This window comes from Pseudophryne corroboree, chromosome 1, assembly GCF_028390025.1.
Source record: "Pseudophryne corroboree isolate aPseCor3 chromosome 1, aPseCor3.hap2, whole genome shotgun sequence".
NCBI lineage: Eukaryota > Metazoa > Chordata > Amphibia > Anura > Myobatrachidae > Pseudophryne > Pseudophryne corroboree.
The window spans coordinates 367,146,853-367,166,173 of NC_086444.1; the positions used below are offsets into that span (position 1 = coordinate 367,146,853).

The window sequence follows — 19,321 nt, forward strand, 5'->3', positions numbered from 1 at the left end:
CCATATACCAAAATTATTAAATAGCTGATTAATCCTAAAGCTGGAATCCTTATTACACCACTAATGTTCTGAACGTCTCCAGAAAGTCTGTATAGAATGGCACTATCTCAAAATTGGGACCCCACACGAGGCAAGAAAACTGGCTAAAATGTGCTTCTATTGAATCTTCTAGAAAAAAAATAACTGGTATAAATACATAACAGCAACGATTTTGTTATTGTTTTGAGGATTTTGTAAAATCATATTTTAGCCTTTCCTCTTGCTGATTTGGATAACCTGGAAATTCCATTCATTCATCTTTTACCTGCTACAGTGAGTTAGAATTAGTACTTTCTCTTACGTCCTAGAGGATGCTGGGGACTCCAGAAGGACCATGGGGTATAGATGGGATCCGCAGGAGACATGGGCACACTATAAGACTTTTACTGGGTGTGAACTGGCTCCTCCCTCTGTGCCCCTCCTCCAGACCTCAGTTAGATTCTGTGCCCAGGAGAGACTGGACACACACTAGGGGAGCTCTACTGAGTTTCTCTGGAAAAGACTTTGTTAGGTTTTTTTATTTTCAGAGAGTCCTGCTGGCTACAGGCTCTCTGCTTCGTGGGACTGAGGGGAGAGAAGTCAGACCTACTTCTGCTGAGTTAAGGGCTCTGCTTCTTAGGCTACTGGACACCATTAGCTCCAGAGGGTTCGATCACTTGGTGCGCCTAGTTGCTTGTTCCCGGAGCCGCGCCGTCAACCCCCTCACAGAAGCCAGAAGAGAGAAGCCGGGTGAGTATGCAGAAGGCAGAAGACTTCAGTAACGGAGGTACAGCGCAGCGGTTGCGCTGCGCTCCATGCTCCCACACACCAACGGCACTCACAGGGTGCAGGGCGCTGGGGGGGGAGCGCCCTGGGCAGCAAGTTACTGAGGTGTTTTAACTGGCAAAACCGCATATTAGAGGTGCCTGGGCACTATGTATGAGACCCCCGCCAGTATAAAATTTAAAATTTGAGCGGGACTACAACGCGCGCCAGCGCCATTTTCTCTCTTCACAGTGCATGCAGAGACGCTGGCCTGGACCTCCACTCTCCTTACAAGTACTGGGAGCAAAACGGGGGGGGGGGGGTGGGGGGGGTTGCACAGTAAATTGGTGCTATATAATACAGCGCAGATATCATATATTATTTTTTTAGTAGTATATGGGCGCTGGGGTGTGAGCTGACATACTCCCTCTGTGTTCTCTCTACAGGCTTCCCTGTGGGTCTGTCCCCTTTTGCCAGTGTGAGTGTGTGTGTATCGGTACCGTGTGTCGACATGTCTGAGGCTGAGTGCTCCTCCCCGGAGGAAGTTACTGGGGGCGCAGAGAAGGATTTGGGAGTGGCTCTGTCGGCACAGCCGACTGCTGATTGGGTGAATATGTTGAGTACATTGAATGCAAATGTGGCGTTATTGTCTACAAGGCTGGATAAATCTGATTCTCAGGCACAAACGTGGAGAAAATCCATGGAGGACGCCTTGTCTCAGGTACAGGCCCCCTCAGGGTCACAGAAACGTTCCTTTACCCAGATGGCAGATACGGATACCGACACGGACTCTGATTCCAGTGTCGACTTTAGTGAAACTACTTTACATCCAAAATTGGTAAAGAGTATTCAGTACATGATTGTGGCTATTAAAGATGTCTTACATATCTCTGAGGAACCTGCTGTTCCAGATACAAGGGTTTGTTTATTTAAAGGGAAAAAGCCTGAGGTGAAGTTTCCCCCCTCTCATGAACTGAACGCTCTTTGTGAAAAGGCTTGGGAGTCGCCTGACAAAAGGTGTCAGATTCCCAAGAGAATTTTTATGGCATATCCTTTCCCCTCTGACGACAGGGAGAAGTGGGAGTCATCTCCCAATGTGGACAAGGCTCTGTCCCGACTGTCCAAAAAGGTGGCGCTTCCGTCTCCGGACACGGCTGCCCTCAAGGATCCTGCGGATCGCAAGCAGGAAACGACATTAAAGGCCATTTATGTTACTACGGGTGCACTCCTCAGGCCTGCCGTGGCGTCGGCATGGGTGAGTAGTGCTATTGCTAAGTGGGCTGATAATTTGGCATCTGACATGGATACCCTTGATAAGGATAACATTCTTTTGACTCTTGCTTATATCAGGGACGCTGCAGCTTACCTAAAGGATGCGGCGAGGGATATTGGCCTCTTGGGATCAAGGGCCAATGCCATGGCAGTCTTGGCCAGGAGAGCGCTGTGGATTCATCAATGGAATGCTGATGCCGACTCCATGAAAGCTATGGAAGCTCTCCCTTATAAAGGTAGTGTCTTGTTTGGTGACGGCCTCGCTCACCTGGTGTCTACCGCTACTGCAGGTAAGTCATCTTTTCTTCCTTATGTTTCCGCACAACAGAAAAAGGCACCCCATTATCAGATGCAGTCGTTTCGGCCTAATAAATACAAAAAAGGAAGGGATTCGTCCTTCCTCGCTTCAATAGGTAGAGGAAGGGGGAAAAGGTTGCCTGCTGTGTCGGGCGCCAAGGACCAAAAGTCCTCCCCCGCCTCTGACGCATGACGCTGGGGCTCCCCTACGGGAGTCTGTGCCGGTGGGGGCCCGTCTCCAAATCTTCAGTCAGGTCTGGTTTCAATCGGGCCTAGATCCTTGGGTCTTAGACATAGTGTCCCAGGGGTACAAACTGGAGTTTCAGTAGATGCTCCCCTGCCGATTTTTCAAATCAGCCTTGCCAGTTTCTATTCCAGAAAGGGAAGTAGTAAATGCTGCGATACAAAAGCTGTGTCAACAGAGGGTCATTGTCCCGGTTCCCCCGTCCCAACGGGGAGAAGGGTTCTATTCGAACCTCTTTGTCGTGCCAAAGCCGGACGGCTTGGTCAGACCGATCCTGAACCTAAAATCCCTCAATCCGTACTTGAAAACTTTCAAGTTCAAGATGGAATCTCTTCGAGCTGTGATCTCCAGCCTAGAAGGGGGGGATTTTATGGCGTCAATCGACATAAAAGATGCCTACTTACACGTCCCAATATTTCCTCCTCATCAGGCCTTCCTGAGATTTGCGGTGCAGGATTGTCATTACCAATTTCAGACGTTGCCGTTTGGGCTTTCCACGGCCCCGAGGGTCTTCACCAAATTGATGGCGGAAATGATGGTACTCCTACGCAAGCAGGGTGTCACAATTATCCCGTACTTGGACGATCTCCTGATAAAGGCGAGATCAAAAGAGCAGTTGCTAAGAAATGTGGAACTTTCCCTGACTGTTCTGCAACATCATGGTTGGATTCTAAATTTGCCAAAGTCTCAGTTGATCCCGACAACTCGGCTGCCCTTCTTGGGCATGATCCTAGACACGGAACTATAGAGAGTGTTTCTTCCGGCGGAAAAAGCTCTGGAGATCCAGACCATGGTCAAGGAGATTCTGAAACCGGCAAGAGTGTCGATTCATCAATGCACTCGAGTGCTAGGGAAGATGGTTGCGACTTACGAAGCCATTCCGTTTGGCAGGTTTCATGCCAGGGTGTTTCAGTGGGACCTGCTGAACAAATGGTCCGGGTCTCACCTGTTACATGCACTGGAAAATAAGTCTATATCTTCCAAGACCAGGATTTCTTTCCTGTGGTGGCTGCAAACTTCTCACCTTCTAGAGCGACGCAGGTTCGGAATCCAGGATTGGGTCCTGCTGATCACAGATGCAAGTCTCCGAGGCTGGGGTGCAGTCACACAAGGAAGAAGTTTCCAGGGAAAATGGTCAAGCCAGGAATCTTGTCTCCACATGAATGTTCTGGAGTTAAGAGCCATTTACAACAGCCTTCTGCAAGCGAAAAACCCTCTTCAAGGTCTACCTGTCCTGATTCAGTCGGACAACATAACAGCGGTGGCGTACGTAAACCGCCAGGGCGGAACAAAGAGCAGAGCGGCAATGGCAGAGGCCACAAGAGTTCTCCGCTGGGCGGAACAGCACGTGAGCGCTCTGTCAGCAGTCTTCCTTCCGGGCATGGACAACTGGGAAGCAGACTTCCTCAGCAGACACGATCTCCATCCAGGAGAGTGGGCCCTTCATCAAGAGGTATTTGCAGAAGTGACAAGGCGTTGGGGAATTCCTCAAGTAGACATGATGGCGTCTCGCCTCAACAAGAAGCTTCCGAGGTATTGTTCCAGGTCAAGGGACCCCAAGCCAGTGCAGTGAACGCCCTGGTAACTCCGTGGGTGTTTCAGTCGGTGTATGTGTTCCCTCCACTTCCTCTCATTCCAAGAGTGTTGAGGATCATAAGACGAACAAGGGTTCAGGCAATACTCGTCATTCCAGATTGGCCACGGAGGGTCTGGTATCCGGATCTTCAGGAATTGCTCATAGAAGATCCTTGGCCGCTTCCTCTCAGAGAGGACCTGTTACTGCAGGGGCCATGCATATTTCCGGACTTACCGCGGCTGCGTTTGACGGCGTGGAGGTTGAACGCCAAATCCTAGCTCGTAAAGGTGTTCCCACTCTCCTTGAGGCTAGAAAGGAGGTCACGGCGAAGCATTATCACCGTATTTGGAGAAAATATGTGTCATGGTGTGAAGCCAAGAAAGCTCCTACGGAGGAGTTTCAGCTGGGTCGTTTCCTCCATTTTTTGCAGGCAGGCATGGATGCAGGCCTGAAATTGGATTCCATCAAAGTGCAGATTTCTGCTCTTTCAAAAAGAATTGGCCGCCCTTCCTGAAGTTCAGACTTTCGTGAATGGAGTGCTGCATATCCATCCTCCGTTTGTGCCACCCGTGGCACCGTGGGATCTTGAAGTGGTGTTACAATTCCTTATGTCTCACTGGTTTGAACCTTTGCGAAAGGTTGAGTTAAAGTTTCTCACTTGGAAAGTGGTCATGCTTTTGGCCTTGGCGTCTGCCAGACGAGTGTCAGAATTGGCAGCTTTGTCTCACAAGGGCCCATATTTGTTTTTTTATGTGGATAGAGCGGAATTGAGGACTCGTCAACAATTTCTGCCGAAGGTGGTTTCTTCGTTTCACATAAATCAACCTATTGTGGTACCTGTGGCTACGGATGCTGTGGCGGCGCCAAAATCTCTTGATGTCGTAAGAGCTTTAAAAATTTATGTCGCCAGAACGGCTCTTGTTAGGAAAATGGAGGCTCTGTTTGTCCTGTATGCTTCCAACAAGATTGGAAATCCTGCTTCCAAGCAGACTATTGCACGCTGGATTTGTAATACGATTCAGCACGCTCATTCTTCGGCTGGGTTGCCGTTGCCGAAGTCCGTAAAGGCCCATTCTACCAGGAAGGTGGGCTCATCTTTGGCGGCTGCCCGAGGGGTCTTTGCCGAGCAGCTACGTGATCGGGTACAAACACTTTTGCTAAGTTCTACAAGTTTGATACCCTGGCTGATGAGGACCTCATGTTTGCTCAATCAGTGCTGCAGAGTCGTCCGCACTCTCCCGTCCGGTCTGGAGCTTTGGTATAGACCCCATGGTCCTTTTGGTGTCCCCAGCATCCTCTAGGACGTAAGAGAAAATAGGATTTTAATACCTACCAGTAAATCCATTTCTTCTAGTCCGTAGAGGATGCTGGGCGCCCGTCCCAGTACGTACTGTTACTTGCAGTTGTATTGTTGATTGTTGTTTTCGGTTACACGACGGTTGTGTATCGGTTATGTTCAGCTTGTTGCTGTTTTTTCGTTCATACTGTTATCTGGTATTCCTGCTAAACCAGTTGTACGGTGTGTTTGTGGTGTGAGCTGGTATGTATCTCGCCCTTAGTTTAACAAAAATCCTTTTCCTCTAAATGTCCGTCTCCCCTGGGCACAGTTCCTATAACTGAGGTCTGGAGGAGGGGCATAGAGGGAGAAGCCACTTCACACCCAGTAAAAGTCTTATAGTGTGCCCATGTCTCCTGCGGATCCCGTCTATACCCCATGGTCCTTTTGGAGTCCCCAGCATCCTCTACGGACAAGGAGAAAAGGATTTACAGGTAAGTATTAAAATCCTATTTTCTGTCACATAGTTCTAGGTATAAATGCACATTGAAGGTGATACTATTGGCTAGTTGCATATGCCATCATTTCTTGTAATGTATGTTATGGTAATTGATTAGATAATGTGGAAATGCAGGCAAAATCCTCCTTGTACTTCACTGTTTTTGAAACCAGGAATACATCCAACCAGCAAATAAATAACACACTCGTTTGCGCCCGGTTAATCCATTCTGTGATGCAAGGGGTGCATTCAGGGAAAGCACTCTCAGCTTACTTACACACTAGGGTTAATTTTTGTTGGGATCCAATTAACCTACCAGTATATTGTAGGATTGTGGGATGAAACCGGAGTACCTGGAGAAACCCCACGCAAGCATGGGGAGAATATACAAACTCCACACATTTAGGGCCATGGTGGGAATCGAACAGGTTGGGTCTGAAATGCCGGTGAGTGGGATTCCGGCGGTCACAATACCGACCACAGCATCCCGCTGTTTAGTATCCCGACAGGGGTCGGAAGCATGCTACCCCTCACCCTCCCTTACTGCAGCCTAACCCCCCCCCCCCCCCACCCCCCCCCCGTAGCCCCTTCCCGGTGGTGGTGAAACCTAACACCCCCCACAGCCTAACCCTCCCCAGGGGTGCCTAAACCAACCTAACCCCCCCTGCCCTCAGCTTAAACCTAACTCTCCCCCCTTCCTGCAGCCTGACCCTAACCCTCTGTGCGCAGCCTGCACCTGACCTCCTCCTCAAACCTCTTACCATAGTTGTTGCTTTGCATATTCACACAACTGCTCTTGTGATCACAATTGCCCCTGTGATTTGGGGCCACAGTTGCGGGAAGCTTTGCATCAGCCCCATTATGTGTAACTAATCATTGTATGTGTCCTGAGTGTTTACACCAAAAATCTTTCGCAGCGCATTTGGAAGCAAAGCTCTTTTGGCAAAAGCACAAAACACCGCACACGCACTATAGAAAATATCTCTATTGCAAAGCATTTATTTGACATTTTTTGGTCATATCCCCTTTTAGTTTCTCGTGCGTCTTTTTTTAAATAAGTCATGCCTCCTTTGCGATACAGACACCATAATGTGAGCACAATGTAATGCATCACCGTTTCTTCTGACAGTAACAAACATTGCCTATTTGTCTCACTTGGTCGCATCAGGTGGGGTCACATCAGGCTAGGCATTCCCGGTCGGGCTATAGAAGGGGGGGGGGGGGTGATCCTAAAAGAAGTTCAGGTCATCTCCATGGCCACCCAGGCGGTAGGCAGCAATTCTTACAATATTAGTTAAGGGGATAACCATCAGCCAGAGCAGAGACCCCAGACTGATTACCGTGCTGACTCGCCAATCCCTCTCACACTATTGGTAGGTAGGCCGCCTTTTTAGAGTTACCCATCAGCCACCTGACTGTTGGAAATCAGGAGAGGGTGGCAGCATTATTAGTAAGCTATGGCAGGCAGAGATGTGATTGGCAAGAGCTCTGTCTTTCTTTACTCACTACAAGTTCTGTTCATGGAAGATTTTGTATTGTAGTATAATCTGTCAGTATAAATATACATTTCTTCATGACCTTATTCATTAATGAGGAAAATATTTGGAATTTGGCTATTAGAAAATGCAGCCTCTTTTAATGATAAAAAGTTTAGATATAGGTTAAAAAAAAAGCTAGTAGATTTGATGGATGATCGACAGTTTAAAACTGGGTGTAATGCTGGGCACATACTAAATGATGTGTACCCAGCGAGACATCACGGGCTACGGACCCAGCGGGGGTGCATACACACTTGCTGATGACAGCAGCGACGGGGGGCATGCTGCATTTGGCAGGTCTGGTGGAGGATGATGCTGACGGCATCGACAGGCATATAAGGCTGCCTAACTGGTTGATATTCCATTTGTTTTTATGGTAGGGAGGTGAGCGTAGTGGATGTTATACTAGTGAGGTCACTACTGTGGGACAGAAATTGAACTAGGGGATGACCATGGGGCATAAAATGAACAGCTGCTGTGGAGAGAGATGTCACTAGAAGTATTGGGGCGAGGACCCCTTCAAAGTGTTGCCATGAGTACTGGCTACGCCCATGATTGTCTGTTATACTGTATCATTATGTATCATGTAAACCTACTGTAACGTTGCATAATTTTGTGTTACTGGGGAGGCATCATTGCAGAGACTGGAGATCACAGACACATGTTACAGATCTAGCGATGATGTGATAAGTGTAACAGAAGACTGAAGAGATGTGGGACAGCTATGTTGCTTTAGCGCTGCCAAATGTTTGGGTCACCCTAGAAGTAGTAAAGAAAGTCTCCTCTCATAATGCACAGGAAATACTATTGCATACATTGTGTATCAGTGACAGAATGTGTGCGGCTGGCTGAGGGAACCGTGTGTTAGTAACTGATAGATTTTTCATTTCCGGAGTATGGTTTTGAAATGGAAGCAGAACCAAGGTTGCAATTTCTGTGAAAACTAAGCTGATCTTGTATGTGTGCTGTACCAGTTATTAGTCTAAGAAGCTGTATAGAATGACATTTATATACAGCTGCTGTGAGGATCTGGTTACATCTTATTAGGGGCATGGCAAAATTCTGAGCAATGGGAGTTTGTTGTGGTATAACAGAGGCCAGCAAGTGTTACAGTAAAAATGTCTGTGAAGAAGAACATACCTGTGAATGCTTTTCAAATGACTATTCTGGGCCCGATTCAGAGGTGGATGCAGTCACATTTGCAGCTTCGCCTTTCTACCCAATGTTACTGCAAACATATACTAATGACGCAGCCGCTGTAATTCAGTCAGAGACCCCAGTGTCATGTCTGTAATCTGCCGCTTGCATACACAGACACACCATCAGCGGCACATGAAGTTACCGAGCGGCAGAACTAAGCCACTGGAGCCATTACAACTAGATATGAAGACGCAGCGGTTGGTTGCGAAACGCCTGAATTTGACTGGAAACCAAACACCCCCAGTTACTTCCCATAGATGCTTATTGTCAATCATTTTGCGCCCAAATTCTCATTGCAGCTGAAGTCAGTACACAATAGCAATGCATGCACCGTGCAACTCAGATGCCCTCACTGTACACAAAACAATGCTCTGCTGCGCAACCATTGGTTCATTGTCCACCTCTGAATACAATCCCTCTGGTTTTAGTCACCAAACAACAATCATCCCTCAGTTCATACTGCATAAGGGAAGGGAGCGGACTCTTGAATCACGGTGCTCTAGAGTATCAGTATTTTTTTCACAGCATCCCTTGGCCAAAAGTCTCTTATTCAGAAATTAAGAAAAAAATACTTAATGAAGTAAATTGTGTTTATATGTCATCCTTTGCATTCGTTATGTGGTGAGGGACGGGATTCACTTCTGTTTGACCACAAATATTTTATGATGGGAAGCCACAAGCACTGGTTTTGCTTATTACATTGGCCATAACTAATTTGAGTTGGACCTTGACCATCAACCCGAGGCACCCCTGTAAGTGCCCCAAGGCACACCTACATCCTACATTAATCCTGATCTCACTTACCTAGCATTTGGCGCTTAGTCTTGCATATTCTACTCTGTGTGCCAGACACTACTTGCTCACTGCCGCTGGTAGCATGTGCTGGTAGCATTGTGAGGTCTGCATGAGGACCTCTGATGTCTACAGCAATATCTCTGCTCCGTGTGTAGTATGGTTTACCGGCAGTCGGGTTCCTAGCGACCAGCATACCGGCGCCGGAATCCCGACCGTCGGCATACCGACAGCTGGGTGAGCGCAAATGAGCCCCTTGCGGGCACGGTGGCGCGTGTGGACCCCCAAGAGGGAGAAAAGATGTCTGTATGCCGGCACCGGTACGGTGGTCGCCAGAAGGCTGGCCGCCGGCAACCTGAAGACCACCCCTCTGCTCCTGCTGACCCTGGCTTTCTTTTTTCTCTAACGTCCTAAGTGGATGCTGGGGACTCCGTAAGGACCATGGGGATTAGCGGCTCCGCAGGAGACTGGGCACAACTACAAAGAAAGCTTTTAGACTACTGGTGTGCACTGGCTCCTCCCACTAAGACCCTCCTCCAGACCTCAGTTAGATTCTTGTGCCCGGCCGAGCTGGATGCACACTAGGGGCTCTCCTGAGCACCTAGAAAGAAAGTATATTCAGGTTTTTTATTTTCAGTGAGATCTGCTGGCAACAGACTCACTGCAGCGAGGGACTAAGGGAAGAAGAAGCGAACCTACCTAACAGGTGGTAGTTTGGGCTTCTTAGGCTACTGGACACCATTCGCTCCAGAGGGATCGACCGCAGGACCCGACCTTGGTGTTCGTTCCTGGAGCCGCGCCGCCGTCCCCCTTACAGAGCCAGAAGCACGAAGAAGGTCCGGAAAATCGGCGGCAGAAGACTTCAGTCTTCACCAAGGTAGCGCACAGCACTGCAGCTGTGCGCCATTGCTCCTCATGTACACCTCATACTTCGGTCACTGATGGGTGCAGGGCGCTGGGGGGGGGGGGCGCCCTGAGGGCAATAGATAACACCTTGGCTGGCAAAATATACATCATATATAGTCCCAGAGGCTATATAGATGTAAAATTACCCCTGCCAGTATCACAGAAAAAGCGGGAGAAAGTCCGCCGAAAAGGGGGCGGGGCTTCTCCCTCAGCACACTGGCGCCATTTTTCCCTCACAGTTCCGCTGGAAGGAAGCTCCCTGGCTCTCCCCTGCAGTCTGAGAAAACTACAGAAGGGTAAAAAAGAGAGGGGGGGCACTAAATTTAGGCGCAGTATAGATATATATATATATATATATATATATAGATATATATAGATATAGATAGATAGCGGACCACACGGCAAACAGCGGCACTCAGAGACTGACAGAGCCAAGGTAAAGTGCTGGTGCTTTTAATACATGGCTGGTGATTCCAACGTTTCGGGGCATGCAAGCCCCTTTTTCAAGGTGAGCCAAATACAGTGTGAAAAAAACAGTGTGAGAAACTTTTACCTTTATGGTGAGGAGGACCCACGTGTGGGTAGGGCAGCATCGTCCGGGGGAGCGTGGAGCTTCCGTCCCGGGTGTGATGACGTGTCAGTGCCGCGGTCACGTGATCTCCGACGTGTCTCAGACCGCTGCGTTGTCATGGCAACCTGACGCTCGAGGATTGTCATGGATGTCAGGGATCAACACGGGTGTTGAGGTCACGTAGGAGGCGTGACTTGGGCGTGGGGGTGTGCAAAATTGCAGTTAAAACGGGGAAAGAAATATTTACTGATATACTGTCAAACCATAAAACAAGTGATTATACATAAACAACGGCCTCGGAGTAGTGACAACACTATCATCGGGGAATTGATTTTCCCGATTGATCTATGCATGTTGGATTAGGGTTATACTACAATAAACACATGATCCATGTGATATAAAATGCAATAAAGTTAGAGATAGATGCTGTACGACAGACATAAGTCACTGGAGTAGGAATTTGTAAAGAGGATGTGTTGATACGGAACCGAACATCTGGATTATAAGTGTCCATTATAGTCATAGTAGGGACTGGTAATGGAGGATGTTGCTTAGAAAACACTCCATTGTATTCTATCGTTGAGACCTTTTGGTCTCACGGTGTCCAGTTTGTACATCCAAGTTGCCTCCCGCCTGAGTAGAGTGGCTGCTCTATCTCCACCTCTTGGGTTGATGGGAATATGGTCAATAATTTGAAATTGCAAGTCCTTCAATGTGTGTTGTTTGTCCACATAATGTCTAGCCACAGGTTGTTCGGACTTCTTGGTTAATAGTGCCGCTTTTAATGCAGACCTGTGCAATGCAAAGCGTTCCCTGGCATTGCGTATAGTCTTGCCCACGTACTGGTGTTTACATGGGCAGGTAATTAAATAGACTACATGTGTCGTAGTGCAGGTAAGTACGTGCTTGATGTTATAGGAAATGCCAGTTGAGGTGGATTTGAATTTTGAGCCAGTGATCATTGTTTTACATGTCTCGCAGCCTAAGCATTTGTAGCAGCCTGATGCTTTAGTTAAAAAGTTGGAAATTGGTACAGAGTCAAACCCTGTGATGTCTGGATGTACCACGAAGTCTTTGATACTTCTACCTTTTTTGTAGCACATCATGGGTCTTTTCCTCCGCAACCCAGTTAGGTTCTTGTCAGTAGAGACTATGGGCCACAAAGCTTTAAGGGCCCGTGGGATCACTGCACTGGATGTATTATATTCACCAGCGTTGGAATCACCAGCCATGTATTAAAAGCACCAGCACTTTACCTTGGCTCTGTCAGTCTCTGAGTGCCGCTGTTTGCCGTATGGTCCGCTATCTGCATGAAATTTTCCAGAGGGCACCGGAGCAATATATTTCAGCTTTAGGAGAGTGCCGATCCGACATTTTGCTGCAATATATATATATATATATATATATATATATATATATACAGGTTGAGTATCCCATATCCAAATATTCCGAAATACGGAATATTCCGAAATACGGAGTTTTTTGAGTGAGAGTGAGATAGTGAAACCTTTGTTTTTTGATGGCTCAATGTACACAAACTTTGTTTAATACACAGTTATTAAAAATATTGTATTAAATGACCTTCAGGCTGTGTGTATAAGGTGTATATGAAACATAAATGAATTGTGTGAATGTAGACACACTTTGTTTAATGCACAAAGTTATAAAAAATATTGGCTAAAATGACCTTCAGGCTGTGTGTATAAGGTGTATATGTAACATAAATGCATTCTGTGCTTAGATTTAGGTCCCATCACCATGATATCTCATTATGGTATGCAATTATTCCGAAATACGGAAAAATCCCATATCCAAAATACCTCTGGTCCCAAGCATTTTGGATAAGGGAGACTCAACCTGTATATGTAATATATATAAAAAAGCAGCTATAGGGAAAACACTCATTGATAGTGGGATCCCAGTGTTATATAGCGCTCTGGTGTGTGCTGGCATACTCTCTCTCTGTCTCCCCAAAGGGCTTTGTGAGGTCCTGTCCTCTGTCAGAGCATTCCCTGTGTGTTTGCGGTGTGTCGGTACGGCTTTGTCGACATGTTTGATGAGGAGGCTTATGTGGAGGCGGAGCAGATGCCTGTAAATGTGATGTCACCCCCTGCGGGGTCGACACCTGAGTGGATGGTGCTGTGGAAGGAATTACGTGAGAGTGTCGACTCCTTACATAAAAGGTTTGACGACATACCTAATGTGGGACAGCCGGCTTCTCAGCCTGTGCCTGCCCAGGCGTCTCAAAAACCATCAGGGGCTCTAAAACGCCCGCTACCTCAGATGGTTGACACAGATGTCGACACGGATACTGACTCCAGTGTCGACGACGAAGAGACTAATGTAACTTCCAGTAGGGCCACACGTTACATGATTGAGGCAATGAAAAATGTGTTGCACATTTCTGATGTTACCCCCGGTACCACAAAAAAGGGTATAATGTTTGGAGAGAAAAAACTACCAGTAGCTTTTCCTCCATCTGAAGAGTTAAATGAAGTGTGTGAAGAAGCGTGGGCTTCCCCTGATAAAAAGATGGTAATTTCTAAGAGGTTACTAATGGCGTACCCTTTCCCGCCAGAGGATAGGTCACGCTGGGAAACATCCCCTAGGGTGGATAAAGCGCTCACACGCTTGTCGAAGAAGGTGGCACTACCGTCTCCGGATACGGCCGCCCTGAAGGAATCTGCTGATAGAAAGCAGGAGGCTATCCTGAAATCTATATATACACACACAGGTGTGATACTGAGACCGGCTATAGCTTCAGCCTGGATGTGCAGCGCTGCTGCTGCGTGGTCAGATTCCCTGTCAGAAAATACAGATACCCTAGACAGGGACACTATTTTGCTGAACGTAGAGCATATAAAAGACGCACTTTTATACATGAGGGATGCACAGAGGGATATTTGCCGGCTGGCATCCAAAATTAGTGCAATGTCCATTTCTGCCAGGAGAGGGTTATGGACTCGGCAGTGGACAGGTGATGCAGATTCCAAACGACACATGGAAGTTCTGCCTTATAAGGGTGAGGAATTGTTCGGGGATGGTCTCTCGGACCTCGTTTCCACAGCAACAGCTGGGAAGTCTACATTTTTGCCCCATGTTCCCTCACAACCAAAGAAAGCACCGTATTATCAGGTACAGTCCTTTCGGCCCAATAGGGGCAAGCAGGTTAAAGGCGCGTCCTTTCTGCCCAGAGGCAGAGGTAGAGGGAAAAAGCATACAGCCAGTTCCCAGGAGCAAAAGTCCTCCCCCGCTTCCTCTAAGTCCACAGCATGACGCTGGGGCTCCACAGGCAGAGCCAGGTACGGTGGGGGCCCGTCTCAAGCATTTCAGCAAGCAGTGGGCTCGCTCACGGGTGGATCCCTGGATCCTTCAAATAGTATCTCAGGGGTACAAACTGGAATTCGAGACGTCTCCCCCCCCGCCGTTTCCTCAAATCTGCCTTGCCAACCACTCCCTCAGGCAGGGAGGCAGTGTTACAGGCAATTCAAAAGCTGTATTCACAACAAGTGATAGTAAAGGTGCCCCTACTTCAACAAGGAAGGGGTTACTATTCCACAATGTTTGTGGTACCGAAACCGGACGGTTCGGTGAGACCCATTTTAAATTTGAAATCCTTGAACACATATATCAAAAAATTCAAGTTCAAGATGGAATCGCTCAGGGCGGTTATTGCGAGCCTGGACGAGGGAGATTACATGGTATCGCTGGACATCAAGGATGCTTACCTACATGTCCCCATTTACCATCCTCACCAGGAGTACCTCAGGTTTGTGGTACAAGATTGTCATTACCAATTCCAGACGTTGCCGTTCGGTCTCTCCACGGCTCCGAGGGTCTTTACCAAGGTAATGGCGGAAATGATGATACTCCTTCGAAGGAAGGGAGTTTTAATTATCCCGTACTTGGACGATCTCCCGATAAAGGCGAGGTCCAGAGAGCAGTTGTTGGTAGGGGTAGCACTATCTCGGGAAGTGCTACAACAGCACGGCTGGATTCTAAACATTCCAAAGTCACAGCTGGTCCCTACGACACGCCTGCTGTTCCTAGGGATGGTTCTGGACACAGAACAGAGAAAAGTGTTTCTCCCGGAGGAGAAGGCCAAGGAGCTGTCATCTCTAGTCAGAGGCCTCCTAAAACCAAAACAGGTGTCGGTGCATCACTGCACGCGGATCCTGGGAAAAATGGTAGCTTCCTACGAAGCGATTCCATTCGGCAGGTTTTATGCAAGAACCTTTCAGTGGGACCTGTTGGACAAGTGGTCCGGATCGCATCTTCAGATGCATCGTCTGATAACCCTGTCTCCAAGGACAAGGGTGTCTCTGCTGTGGTGGCTGCAGAGTGCTCATCTTCAAGAGGGCCGCAGATTCGGCATACAGGACTGGGTCCTGGTGACCACGGATGCCAGCCTTCGAGGCTGGGGAGCAGTCACACAGGGAAGAAACTTCCAAGGACTATGGTCAAGTCAGGAGACTTCCCTGCACATAAATATTCTGGAACTAAGGGCCATTTACAATACCCTAAGTCAGGCAAAACCCCTGCTTCAAAACCAGCCGGTACTGATCCAGTCAGACAACATCACGGCAGTCGCCCATGTAAATCGACAGGGCGGCACGAGAAGCAGGACGGCGATGGCAGAAGCCACAAGGATTCTCCGATGGGCGGAAAATCACGTGTTAGCACTGTCAGCAGTGTTCATTCCGGGAGTGGACAACTGGGAAGCAGACTTCCTCAGCAGGCACGACCTCCACCCGGGAGAGTGGGGACTTCATCCAGAAGTCTTTCAAATGATTGTAAACCAGTGGGAAAAACCACAGGTGGACATGATGGCGTCCCGCCTAAACAAAAAGCTAGAAATATATTTTGCCAGGTCAAGAGACCCGCAGGCGATAGCTGTGGACGCTCTGGTAACACCGTGGGTGTACCGATCGGTTTATGTGTTCCCTCCTCTTCCTCTCATACCAAAGGTACTGAGGATAATAAGGAGAAGAGGAGTAAGAACTATACTCATTGTTCCGGATTGGCCAAGAAGAGCGTGGTATCCGGAACTTCAAGAAATGATGTCAGAGGACCCATGGCCTCTACCGTTCAGACAGGACCTGCTGCAACAGGGGCCCTGTCTGTTCCAAGACTTACCGCTGCTGCGTTTGACGGCATGGCGGTTGAACACCGGATCCTGAAGGAAAAGGGCATTCCGGAGGAAGTCATTCCTACGCTGATAAAAGCTAGGAAAGAAGTAACCGCGAACCATTATCACCGCATATGGCGAAAATATGTTGCGTGGTGTGATTCCAGGAAGGCCCCAACGGAAGAATTTCAGCTGGGCCGGTTCCTGCACTTCCTACAGTCAGGGGTGACTATGGGCCTTAAATTGGGTTCCATTAAGGTCCAGATTTCGGCTCTATCGATTTTCTTCCAGAGAGAATTGGCTTCACTACCTGAAGTTCAGACTTTTGTTAAGGGAGTGCTGCATATAAAGCCCCCTTTTGTGCCTCCAGTGGCACCTTGGGATCTCAACGTGGTGTTGGATTTCCTAAAGTCACATTGGTTTGAGCCACTGAAAACCGTGGATTTAAAATATCTCACGTGGAAAGTGGTCATGTTGTTGGCCTTGGCTTCGGCCATGCGGGTTTCAGAATTGGCGGCTTTGTCATGTAAAAGCCCTTATCTGATTTTCCATATGGATAGGGCAGAATTGAGGACTCGTCCCCAGTTTCTCCCCAAAGTGGTATCAGCTTTTCATCTGAACCAACCTATCGTGGTGCCTGCGGCTATGAATGACTTGGAGGCTTCCAAGTTGTTGGATGTAGTCAGGGCCCTAAAAATTTATGTTTCCAGGACAGCTGGAGTCAGGAAGACTGACTCGCTTTTTATCCTGTATGCGCCCAACAAGTTGGGTGCACCTGCTTCTAAGCAGACTATTGCTCGCTGGATCTGTAGTACGATTCAGCTTGCACATTCTGCGGCTGGACTGCCGCATCCTAAATCAGTAAAAGCCCATTCCACAAGGAAAGTGGGCTCTTCTTGGGCGGCTGCCCGAGGGGTCTCGGCTCTTCAACTTTGCCGAGCTGCTACTTGGTCAGGGGCAAACACGTTTGCTAAATTCTACAAATTTGATACCCTGGCTGAGGAGGACCTTGAGTTCTCTCATTCGGTGCTGCAGAGTCATCCGCACTCTCCCGCCCGTTTGGGAGCTTTGGTATAATCCCCATAGTCCTTACGGAGTCCCCAGCATCCACTTAGGACGTTAGAGAAAATAAGAATTTACTCACCGGTAATTCTATTTCTCATAGTCCGTAGTGGATGCTGGGCGCCCATCCCAAGTGCGGATTGTCTGCAATACTTGTATATAGTTATTGCTTAACTAAAGGGTTATTGTTGAGCTATCTGTTGAGAGGCTCAGTTGTTGTCATACTGTTAACTGGGTATTGTATCACGAGTTATACGGTGTGATTGGTGTGGCTGGTATGAGTCTTACCCGGGATTCAAAATCCTTCCTAATTGTGTCAGCTCTTCCGGGCACAGTATCCTAACTGAGGTCTGGAGGAGGGTCTTAGTGGGAGGAGCCAGTGCACACCAGTAGTCTAAAAGCTTTCTTTGTAGTTGTGCCCAGTCTCCTGCGGAGCCGCTAATCCCCATGGTCCTTACGGAGTCCCCAGCATCCACTACGGACTATGAGAAATAGAATTACCGGTGAGTAAATTCTTATTTTCCACACATTGGGGGTCATTCCGAGTTGATCGCACGTAGCAACTTTTTGCTGCTCGTGCGATCAACATGACTCCGCCTATGAGGGAGTTTATTTTAGTATAGCAGAGCTGCGAACGCTTGGGCAGCCCTGCTATGCTAAAAAAGTTTCAAGTAAAACAAGACCAGGGCTGCAGTTACTCACCCAGTGCGATGGATCCAGGGATAAAGGTCCCGGTGCTGACATCAGACATCCGCCCCCCAAACGCCTTGACACGCCTGCGTTGGACTCGCCACGCCTGGAAAATAGTGTGTATCCGCCCCGGAACGCCTCCCGCCGGTCCGTATTCTTGCGCTCGCCGCTGCGATCACATTTCTCGCTGGCACGGCGTTGCCCGGCTACGATCGGCGCCAGGCAACGACGCGTGTGTGCAGTTCGTCCGCCGCGCATGCACATTTCCGACCCGTTTGCACCGCAGCGAAGAACCGCTGCGTGCAAACGGGTTGGAATGACCCCCATTAAGCGTATTGACCCCCAGCACCTGACAGCAGAATAAGTACGTAGCACTAGGCATGTGCCAGATGTCCAGATTATACGGAATTATGCGACTGTCACATGCTAAGTAAACTAAGGTTTGTATCATGTAGAAAGTTGAAATTTCTGTTTTGAGTGGAGTTGTCCTTTATTTGGGAAATCTTTGAGATAGGTCTCTGACTACTTTGTGATAGGTCTCTGACTACTTTGTGATAGGTCTCTGACTACTTTGTGATAGGTCTCTGACTACTTTGTAATAGGTCTCTGACTACTTTGTGATAGGTCTCTGACTACTTGCTCAGCTATTAAATAATTAAGACAGACCGACAAACATTGGGAAATGCCTTTTTCTTCCCTATACTTGTTTCTTTGTATGTATTTAAATGATTAATACATTGGTTTACTTCTGCATCATTATGTTCTTGGAGTCCTGCTGAAATCAAGTGGATACCTGCACTTCCGAGGTGGTGGATTGCTAAATCTCCCCATCTGCACTTCTCAGTATAATTACTCTTTTTGCTCACAAAGTGACATCAGTCTTAGGGGGTAATTCAGACCTGATCGCTGCTGTGCTTTTTCGCACAGCGGGCGATGAGGTCTAAACTGCAGATGCATATGCACCACAATGTGCAGGCGCGATGGTCCGCAGCGACGGGGAGCGACGGTCAGTGACGGATGGTGCGAGAAATTCGATTGCACCGGCGAATGCAAGAAGATTGACAGAAAGAGGGCTTTCTGTGTGGCAACTGACCGTTTCTAGGGAGTGTCCGGAAAAACGCAGGAGGGACCCAGCGTTTTGTGGGGGGATTCATGACGTCAGCTCCAGCCCCGATCATTGCAGCGGGTGAGTAAGTCCTGGGCTGTGCGGAGACCGCACAAACTGCTGTTTATGCACTTCTCCTGCACATGCGATTGCACAGCAGCACACCCAAAGAACCCTCCCCCTGTAGGCGGCGACTATCTGATCGCAGGACAGCAAAAAAAGCTGCCCAGCGATCAGGTCTGAATTAGGCCCTTAGTGCAGACGATCTGATCTGTAGAAACGTACGGATGGTGTAATGGTTAGCATTACTGCCTCACAGCACTGAGGTCATGGGTTCGATTCCCACCATGGCCCTAACTGTGTGGAGTTTGTATATTCTCCC

General features: G+C 48.3%; 1 protein-coding gene across 6 annotated transcripts in view; it reads left to right on the top strand.

Moving 5' to 3' along the window:
* Positions 1 to 19,321, top strand: part of CABIN1 (calcineurin binding protein 1) — a 459,275-nt gene that overhangs the window by 416,096 nt on the left and 23,858 nt on the right. The gene's annotated exons all lie outside the window — the stretch shown is intronic.